A 10,318-nucleotide genomic window follows, 5' to 3' on the forward strand; every position below is an offset into this window, starting at 1 on the left:
TTTTCACTAGTGGGTGTGAAGGGGTCAAGTGTTACAAGAAGCTGAAACTTAAGTTTTACAAAGATCTGATATCTAACTCATTTGATGCATGCAGAACAAAAGGAAAGCACCAATTGGGGTTTGGGCCATATTTCCCAGTAATTTCTTTGAAGCTAAACAGTTCTTAAAATTGGGGCAGGCTCATTTTATGACAGATCATCACCGGGTCAGGAAGAGGTCATCAGAAACTCAAATTCTTTATGGCCTAGATAGATAGGTGAGGGGAGAGGGAGGCAATAAGGCACCATACAGAACAGAAAATGGCAGTTATGTGTCAAGGTGAGGTAAAAAGGTTAAACTCATATGCAAATCTCCCTGCACATAAACAAGTTGCTTCCAAGAAGTGTAAATTAGTGGGCCATCCTAGTTTTCTTTAGCTCTTTAGCAGAGAATAGAGGTGCCTAACAGTGATTAACAACCCTTGTTAGCTTGTTTTAGCACAACTTCTGTAGTTTGTAGAGGGCAACAATGGTTAACATATCAATTAGGTGAGATTCTTGCAATTCTTTATAGAGGAGAGTATTGCTCAACATATCAATTAGGTCACTTAACATATTAGTTAGGGAAAAGGGATAAAAAAAAAACACATTTAGTAAGCCACGTTGCAGGTTTGCTATAATACACAAAATAATGAAGGGAGTACTGTTGGGAGCCTGCCGTATTACCCATGAGAATATAGTCACAAGATGGCGCCCGCCTACCGCCTCGCTGCTCCCCCGCCCGTCGTGTGCCCAAGATGGCGCACACATCCTGCTTCCTGGTTCTTGCTCGGCTTACTGTCCCCGCCATATATGGTAATGATTGATTGCTTCTTTGTTGCCGCCCAATCGCCTGTCCCCACGTGTAATCCCATGATTGGATAACATTAGCTATATAAGCCCAAGTATAGGAAGTGCCCGACGCACAACACGTAGGAAGCCGTCAAGGACGGACGTGTACTGAGGTTGTAGCCCAGTCAATAAAGGAGCCTGCAGAGACAAAGTGTTCGTGTGCCTCATTCTGCGGGACAGACGCGGCGCCGGACAGCTGGTGGCCCGTACGGGGACTCGAAACCATTCCCGTGCCTTCTGCGGCTCATGTGACTGTGTTGAAAAATGGTACGTACCTGCGGGTGAGCGCCGGCTTAACCCAGCCCTTGGTGGACGCACTTTAAGGGATCTACTGGTTGACCCCTTGTGGGGATCGACATTGCCTGAAAAAGAAGGGCAGGCCTCTGTTGGCTATTGCACCTCGGGGCTCTTTAATTTTGTTAAGATGGGCAATTTTAACTACGGCCCCCTCGCCTTATCGCTGTGGTTGTTGCTTAAGGTGCGAGGGATTAGGATAGATAAGCAAACGGTGCTGCAGTTTTTCGAATGTGCCCCATGGTTTCTGCCCACCGGATCCCTCACTTTACCCTCCTGGGAGAAGTTAGGATGTGATATTCAGTTTGCTGAGGAACAAGGGATGGGTGTCGACCCTATGGTTCGCCCCATTTGGGAGATGGTTCGGGCATGTCTCAAAACCGAAAGTATGGTAGGCGCAGCCCAGGGACTCAAAGAGGCATGCCACGCTTTCGAGCAGGTGCACTCGGAGAGCTCCAGGGAGGCCTCAGAGGTTGGCTCACCGAGCCATTCAGATTCAGAGGGGGAAGACCCTAAGGTGGGCCCAGAGGAGGAAACTGACAGTAAGATAGGCCCACATCGCAATACAGGGCAGAAAGTTCATAAACCTGCTGGAGCCTTGTGTGAAGGGATGATGGAGAGCTTAGAGGAAGAGCTCGAGAGAGTGGAGAATGATATACAGGAAGTACATACCCCAGGCGGGACGAGACCAACCCCGTCTGCCCCTCCCTGGGAGCCACCCCAGGAAATGAGTGCACCTGGAGGCTGGGGGCCACCCCCTCCCTTCCCTGCCACACTTCCGTCCTCCAGATGTCATTCCGTTTTTGATAAGGAGGGCAATTCTCTAACTGGCCGCAAAGAGTCCCAGTCAAAAAACAGCCAGAGGGGGCCCTCCCACCGGGCGGGCCCCCATCCCCTCAACAACCTCTTCCCAGGAATGAACAGCCAGTCAGGGCTACCCCAGGGTCAGCAGGAGTGGACCTCTGTGCCACCTCCGGACTCATACTAACACCTGACATGGGAGTCCAATTGATAGAAACTTCATTTAAGGGCCCATTGCCACCGAATACTGTTGGCCTGCTTTTAGGGCGCTCTTCAGTGGCCCTTCGTGGCCTTACAGTTGTGCCAGGTGTCATCGATTCTGATTATATGGGCAAGGTTAAGATTATGGCTCAGTCATTACAAGGAACACTGATCATCAATAAAGGAGATAAGATAGCTCAGTTACTCATCCTACCCAGCTTGCATGATCAATTTCCTGCCAAGCAGCATTCTCGGGGTGATCAGGGTTTCGGGTCCACGGGTAAAAACTTCGTTGGCCTCCATATGACCTTGCAGGAACGGCCTATGTTGCTCCTCTCGGTCAATGGTAAGAAAATTAAAGGGTTATTAGATACCGGTGCTGAACGTTCCATCATCTCTCATAAAGATTGGCCAGCCTCTTGGCCGCTTAATGTGGCAGAACAGACTCTCCAGGGATTGGGATTCGTGCATTCACCCAGTGTGAGTGCGCAATCCCTTCCCTGGCAGGACGAGGAGGGACATGGTGGGTCTTTTCAACCCTATGTCTTTAACCTCCCAGTAACCCTTTGGGGCAGAGATATATTAGTTCAGATGGACATCACCCTGAATACAGGATGTTCCGAGGTGGCTCAAAACATGATGAAACGGATGGGCTATACCCCTGGCAAAGGCTTGGGCATCAAATTGCAAGGAAATACCTCTCCTGTGCCCGCCGTCACTAAGAGGGACAGGAAAGGACTGGGTTTTTCTTAGGGGCCGCTGTAATGCCTCTCATGCCCACCCCTATAAAACTGACATGGAAATCGGATACCCCGGTTTGGGTGACGCAGTGGCCCCTACCAATAGAAAAGATAGAGGCAGCATCTCAATTAATATAAGAGCAACTGCGGCTGGGGCACATTCAGCCTTCTACTTCACCTTGGAATACCCCTAAACAAAAGGAGGGATAAAAGATTGGTTGTGGCAGGCAGCGGGGGTGGTCTCTTCTCTGTTTGTCCCTGCAGTGGGACAGGCTGTTTTGCAGGCATGGACCTCCAAGCAGCTCGCGCTGACCATGGATGCAGTCAATCGGCTGAGCAACGCCACAAGAGAGACCATCAAGGCTCAAAGGCAACAGATTGAGCTTAACAGCCAGGCTATACTTTGGCTACAAGAAGAGATCCAGCTCATCGGGCAGGAGATTGATGCGTTGTGGCAGGTTGCCACTCAACTCTGTGATCAGAGGTGGCTGCCTTTCCAGGTCTGCGTCACCCCTGTTCACACCAACCTGACTGAAACTACAAAGACTATGACTAAATGGCTGCAGGACACTTATTTGCCAAAATTTCACAACCTGTCAATGATTGTTAGTCAGGAATTAGACGAAATAGAAAAAATTCAGTTGAACCCGGTTAGATTTGATTTGTCTACCCTGAGTGATGTTCTAAAAGGTTTATGGAATCATGTCACCTCTTGGTTCTCCTGGCCCAATTTGACTACCTGGATTTTTATTGCTGTTGCTATCCTGGTTGGATTAGTGGTTGTTAAATGCTTGCTTGATCGTTTGATGCAGACTCAACAACAAGTCAGATTTACAGCCATGGCGGCTATGCAGCTGGCGGAGGCTGGCCCATCTGGTGGTCGGGCGGCTGCATATCTCCTTCATGTTGCAGAGCATCAGTTATAAGGATGCTGAATGGGTGAGCCGAAGACGGGTAAGATCAAGGTACCCCACCTTGCTCAACCTAAGACAGGCCCCGTTCCATTAAGACAGCGAGAGGTACCAAGGTGCGAGACCAGATGGTACTGCATGACATTCTACTCTTGGGGTTTTTGAAGAGAGATGTCAGGCTATATGTCTGTATGCATCTAGGTTTCATCTGAATTACCCTAGCCCTGCACAAAAGGATGAGGCTTGGAGGTCCCTTCCGACGCAGGGGTGGCCAACCTGTGCCGGGGGATGACCTCAGAGCCATGCACAGCGGGTTACAGACCTCTGTAGTCACTTGGAAGGTCTCGCTGTCCTTCCTTGTAAATAAGAAAGGGGGAGATGTTGGGAGCCTGCCGTATTACCCATGAGAATATAGCCACAAGATGGCGTCCGCCTACCGCCTCGCTGCTCCCCCGCCCATCGTGTGCCCAAGATGGCGCACACATCCTGCTTCCTGGTTCTTGCTCGGCTTACTGTCCCCGCCATATATGGTAATGATTGATTGCTTCCTTGTTGCCGCCCAATCGCCTGTCCCCACGTGTAATCCCATGATTGGATAACATTAGCTATATAAGCCCAAGTATAGGAAGTGCCCGACGCACAACACGTAGGAAGCCGTCAAGGATGGACGTGTATTGAGGTTGTAGCCCAGTCAATAAAGGAGCCTGCAGAGACAAAGTGTTCGTGTGCCTCATTCTGCGGGACAGACGCGGCGCCGGACAGAGTACAACATTTTCTTAGAGTACAACACTTTCCTCTTGTCTTCAACAGAGTTACTGATCTCCAGGTTGAAGACAGTTACTTTGATCTGTATCATAATTGTAGGTCTTAGTGCTCTGATGTCATTTAATAGTTAGTCAACTTTAAGACTATTTATAACATTTGTTTCCAAGATGATGAAACTTAAGTGGTTACAAAAAACAGCTCCTCAGCTCTACTACATGCTGCTCAGTATTCAAAATGATAAAGAGCAATTCTTATGCATTATGAATTGCTTCTGCCTCCTGTAAGAGGCTAAGAGGCTTGAGCCATCCCCTTCCAGAAACTGATCTGAACACACTCCTGTATCCTGGGGACTGCGGTCCTGTCTGGGATGGGCAGAACCCTGAGCACCATGTCCCTGCTGGAGATGCACATTTTCCTAGGGATCCTTGTACCCACTGGTGCACACAGCATGGACTTCAGCTCTATTGTTTCCTCCACATACAGAGGACATTTATACCACTGGGCTCACATGAGAAGCCTCCCAACATGCTCTTCACTCTTTCTGTGCCACTGCATCCAGCAGGGAATTTGTATTTTGTCCCCAGGGGGGAACGTCATAAGCAAACTTGACTTTGACTGTTTCAGGACTCTTCAGTTCAGTTTCTCGAAATGAGACTCCCTGTTCAGCTCCTGGAGCTGTTACTGCTCTGGGTTACCGATAAGGAAAAAGGGAGATGAGGATGGACATGGGGTGAGATAATGAGTTTAGGGGACCCACTGTGGCCTGGCTGAGTTCTGCACATGCATGAGTTGTGCAGCCATGACATGAAGCAGGGATGTGTGAGGATAGATCATCAATGGAGAAAATTTTTAAAGGACTGAGGACCTGGCCTCTCATGAACATTACGTCAAAAAAAGAGAAGGGTGTTCAGATGAATTCTAGAGGCATCATTGTGATTAGAAATCATGTCAAATATGTTAAAATTAAAAACTCCTCTTTTTCAGTTAATTACAAAACTAATGTGGCTTGATAACTGCAAGAAAGCAAAAAGTAGGAAAATGCTTCATGTCTCTATGTGACTTTGCACTTCTCCCTCAATGGTTTAGGATCCACTGTAGAAGTTGTGATGACCCAGACCCCACTCTCTGTACCAATCTCACCTGGAAAGCAGGCCTCCATCTCCTGCAGGTCCACCCAGAGCCACCTCTATAGTAATGGAAAAACCTATTTGCATTGGGTGGTGCACAAGCTAGGTCAGGCTCCACAGGGTGTGATTTATCAGGTTTCAAATGGACATTCTGGTATCTCAGACAGACTCAGTGAGAGTGCATCAGGGACAGATTTTGTCCTCAAAATCAGCAGGGTGGAGGCTGAGGATGCTGGGATTTATTACTGTGTGCAAGATTTATATATTCCTCCCACAGTGCTACAACCTGGAACACAAACCTCCCTGCCTGGGGAGGTCCAGCTGCCCTCCTGCACTGCTGTCTGGGGTGCAGCCCAGCACAGACTGCTTTTTGTGAGAGGAAGAGGTTGAAGGATCAGAACAACAGCTCTGGTCTCTGCCTTGGACAGAGAATGAGGAAGACAACAGAACAGCCAGGACCTGGGCTCTGGTAAGGAAGCTGACTTGGAGAGAGAAGAATCAAGCTGAACTCCAGAGGTACTTTAGTGCCTTGAAACTTCTGTTGCTTTATGAAACTGAAAAAAGATACAAACCAAACAAAACATGAATTTAGCTAAAATGAGAAACAAGCAAGAAATGGCTTCCACAGTTGGAACTTTGTCTTGCACTTTCCTCATATCATGATAATCCAGTGGGATGTGGTCACCGTGCACTATCCTTTTGGCCAATCTGGTGCTCTTAGGATCCTGTGCCCATTTCCATAGGGCAGCATTAAAGGGATCGCTTCTGTTATTGCAAAGTTGGACTTTGTGTGACTCCTGGGTCATCAGAAGTAGTGCCTCATGCAGGGCTCTTGGGCTTCCTGAGTCTACGGTGAGTAAAGATCCTGCCCTGAAGAAACCTCAGTCAGGTCACATCTTTATAGTTAATATAGCACAGCAAAGGTAAGCATCCAAATTGTGATTCTGCCTCAGGATATCCTGGGAATGACCTCAGAGAAGTTGAAAGATCCTTATTTGGTGATAACCAGGAATATAGTTACCTTTCAAGGGGGCAAACAAATGCTTAGAAAATTTCTCACATCAGTTAGTAGCAATTTGACTTGCTTTATATGGGCAATCTTTGCCTCTGTTCTCCATCACAAACACATATGCAGCTTTAGTCTGAACAAGGATCTTTTTATCCATGGTTTTTGTTGGAAAACAGGACACCCAGACCTGACACTTTCAGAACTAAAGAAGGTTTCTCTCACCTCCCCTCATCCTCATGATGGTTGGTAAATCTCAATAGGCTCCGTTTCTTCCTTTTTGTGAAAATCCTCCAAGATCAATGCTATCCTCAAAGTTAAATGTATTTTGTTTTTGTTATTGTTTGCAGTTTTTTTTTTTTTTATTTGGTACTGTGAATTGAATTCATGACCTAACACTTGCCAGGCACACATTTGTACTTCTGCAGTATAAACCCTGGTCAAAGTTAAATGTAAGATGAGAGAAATGATGAGTCTGATAACAGGGACAGTTGATACCTATTTGCTATTTTTGGCCTTTCAGACATCTTTGAAAGTGAACATTAAAAAGTTCCTTTAACACCATTTTGCAAGACAGCATGTGCTTACTGTTCCAGACCTGGCAGCAGCTGTTTGAAAGGTGGGAAGGCCCTGGTCGTGGTTTAAAGGCAGAGCAAATAAGTTTGCTGACATCTTGGACGTGAAGAGAAAAACCAAATCAAAAACTTCTTATTTGGAAAGGAGCCACCACAGAATTCACAATGAAGCTTCCGTAGATGAGAAGGCAAAAAAGCAACAGTGGGAAACAAGGGCAACTAAGGACTTGCAGTGCAACATATTTCCAATAATGAGGTAGCCCGAGGCCTCCAATCAACCCTTGCAAATGTGGAATTCTGGAGCTCTAAGAAGTGATCTCAACTGGAGATGCAAATATAGGGATAGAGGTGAGGTCACCAGGAAACGGGGATAAATAGATGAGGACAGACTGGTCCCTAAAAGGCAGCCCAATTCTCAGAAGTCAGGACACAAAGAGAAAGCCACACCAGAGGCTGTGGAGTAAGAATCATCTGTGGGAAGGAGAGAGAGGGGGAAAACCAACAGAGCAGAGACAGAAGCAGAGAGACAGAATGAGACTGAGCCAGGGGGACACATAGGAAGGGTGAGAAATTAAGATCGGAGAGCCAAGACAGTGTATTTCAGAATCTATTTTTCTATCAAATATGTAAAATTAAAGTGTTGAATGAATATTAAAATGACCTTAAGGGTGGGATGTTAGAAACTTCCTAACCATTGTGTCTCTTAGAAGATCACAGCTCTGTAAATGGAAGAAAAGTTCATCAGTCAAGGAATGAAAGAAATTCAAGATACAAGAAAGTCAAGAGAGAGATTCCATCCTACAGTACACAAATAGAAGGCACCTGACCAAAGATTCACTATAGCCCTTGAGTGCAGTGTTGGATTTTGTCCTGCAAAACAATAGACTAATGACTTTCTCATCTTAAGGCTATGAGTTTGTAAATTATTATCAGAAATGTAAGACTGATACAAATAACTTCTCTGTAGTTTTCTATTCCAAAGTATCTAGGACAGCAGAAGCCTTTTTATCTACTGCAAAGCCCTGTGGACTCCCTCATGGATCAGTGGGACAGTCTCTCAGGCAGCAAAGGAAACTGTTCAAGCCCTGGCCACACAGGGAGCAAGCAGCAGGGCAGACCCTGATAGGAATTATGTTCCATGCTGAATCACTGTTGGAGGAGTAGTAACACCCTGCTGGCAGTAATAATCCATCACATCTTCAGCCTGCAGGCCACTGATGGTGAGTGTGAAATCCGTGCCAGAGCCACTGCCACTGAACCAGTCTGGGACATCAGATGCCTGAGTGGATGCAAAGTAGATAAGCAGTTTGGGACATTATGCTGATTTCTGCTGGTACCATGCTAAGTAGTTCTTGTTGGTACCACTGCATTGAAGACTCTGGCTGGACTTGCAGTGGATGGTGGTGCTCTCTCCAGCAGACACTGCCAGGGAGTCTGGAGACTGGGTCATCACAATGTCACCACAGGTACCTGCAATCAGAAATTGATAGTGATTATACACACACACACACACACACACACACACACACACACACACACACAAACCTTATCATATAAATATTGAAATACATCCTTTAAAATAATCACACTATTGATAATGCAAATTAGAATATAGTTTGCTTTCATTCATCTTAAAATTGTAATTCTAACTCTACAAAGTTACTACTCTATGTGATTTTTGGACAGTCCAGTTTCTCACTTGAGATCCAGAGCAACAGGCATGGCAAGACCTTGTTCTTTGACCTCATCTTGCTGCTCATGACTCCTTGATAGAGCTCAGATCTCCTCATTTATAAAGTCTGAGAAGGTAGGCTGGCTCTGGAAGATTCTCTGAAAGTTTACCTTTAAATAGGGAAGAAAATTGCATGGGCAATGAGTTGTGACCCTATCTGATTAGATCAAGAGCCAAAAATTCCTACTTGGAAAGTGAACATTGGTGACAACGAAATTACAGTAGTCAATTCAGAAACTGAGATCTTTATAGAAGTTTGAAAAATAATCCACTAGACTGCCAGGAAAGGGCTTTAGTCTCAAATAAACAAAAGCAGATTCAAATGGATTTTGTATATTACAGGAATGAAAAGTTTGGCGACTTCATATCAACACTTTCAATTACATCATAAATTATGGTAGAAAAAACAAAAATGTAAAAAATAATACAAAAGAAAAAGGAGGAAAGAGGAAAGAAAACTAAGAAAGAAAAAATAATAATGAAAACTTCTAAACAAATTCATATTTTCTATGAACATCACAATGTCTCATTTATCCTCATGCTGAGGAACAAAGGACATGGCTGGGCTCCAGGAGCCACAGAGCCAGTGCTGGACCCTGAAATCACCCTGTGAGGAATCCTGGAGGACCCTGATCATAGAGGGGCCTCAAGGATTCCCTGAAGTGTGAATCAAGGATAAACAGAGGACTTTCCTTTCTACAGCTACTGGGCACTGCGGAGAGGGATCCAAGAAAACGGAACAATGGAGAGAGACTGAAAGATAAAATGTAATTTGAGTATGATGGCTGCAAAGCTGCACTGCCAAAGGTTTTATTCCAAAAACACCTGGTTTAGACAACACAGAAATCAACAACCATCAACCCAGACACAATTTCCAACGATTAGGTATGAGGTTAAAACCTCCAGGAGGAAGACACTAACTTGCTAATTCACTAAGGAGTCTTACAAATAATTTTTCAAGGGTATGTAAGCCCCATATTGAGACTCAAGGCATCGCAAAGTAATAAATCAAGGAAGAAGGAAAAATAACAAAAATTAACAAATATTAAAAAATTAAAATTAAAAAATAACAAAAATTATACAGTAAAGAAGTCTTTCTAGGTATTAGTTTGTCAATCATGACAAATTTTGTAAAACAATAATTTATAAATGTATTATAATTTAAAATAAATTATAATACTACAGATATATTAGGATCATAGGGAGTTAGAAAATCTCTTAAAAGTTTAATCAACTGGTTCCAGTTGAAATATCAGTGTATCTCATACAAAATACAAATTACTATATTGGTCTTGCA

The 10,318-nt window shown here is 45.0% G+C and overlaps 1 pseudogene; it reads right to left on the bottom strand.

The window, feature by feature from the left end:
- Positions 1 to 8,418: 8,418 nt before the first annotated feature.
- Positions 8,419 to 9,037, bottom strand: LOC111756561 (immunoglobulin kappa variable 4-1-like; annotated as a pseudogene).
- Between the last annotated feature and the right edge of the window lie 1,281 nt (positions 9,038 to 10,318).

The sequence above is a fragment of the Cavia porcellus genome, unplaced genomic scaffold (assembly GCF_034190915.1).
Source record: "Cavia porcellus strain 051 isolate PalLab524CR breed Dunkin Hartley unplaced genomic scaffold, mCavPor4.1 scaffold_18, whole genome shotgun sequence".
NCBI lineage: Eukaryota > Metazoa > Chordata > Mammalia > Rodentia > Caviidae > Cavia > Cavia porcellus.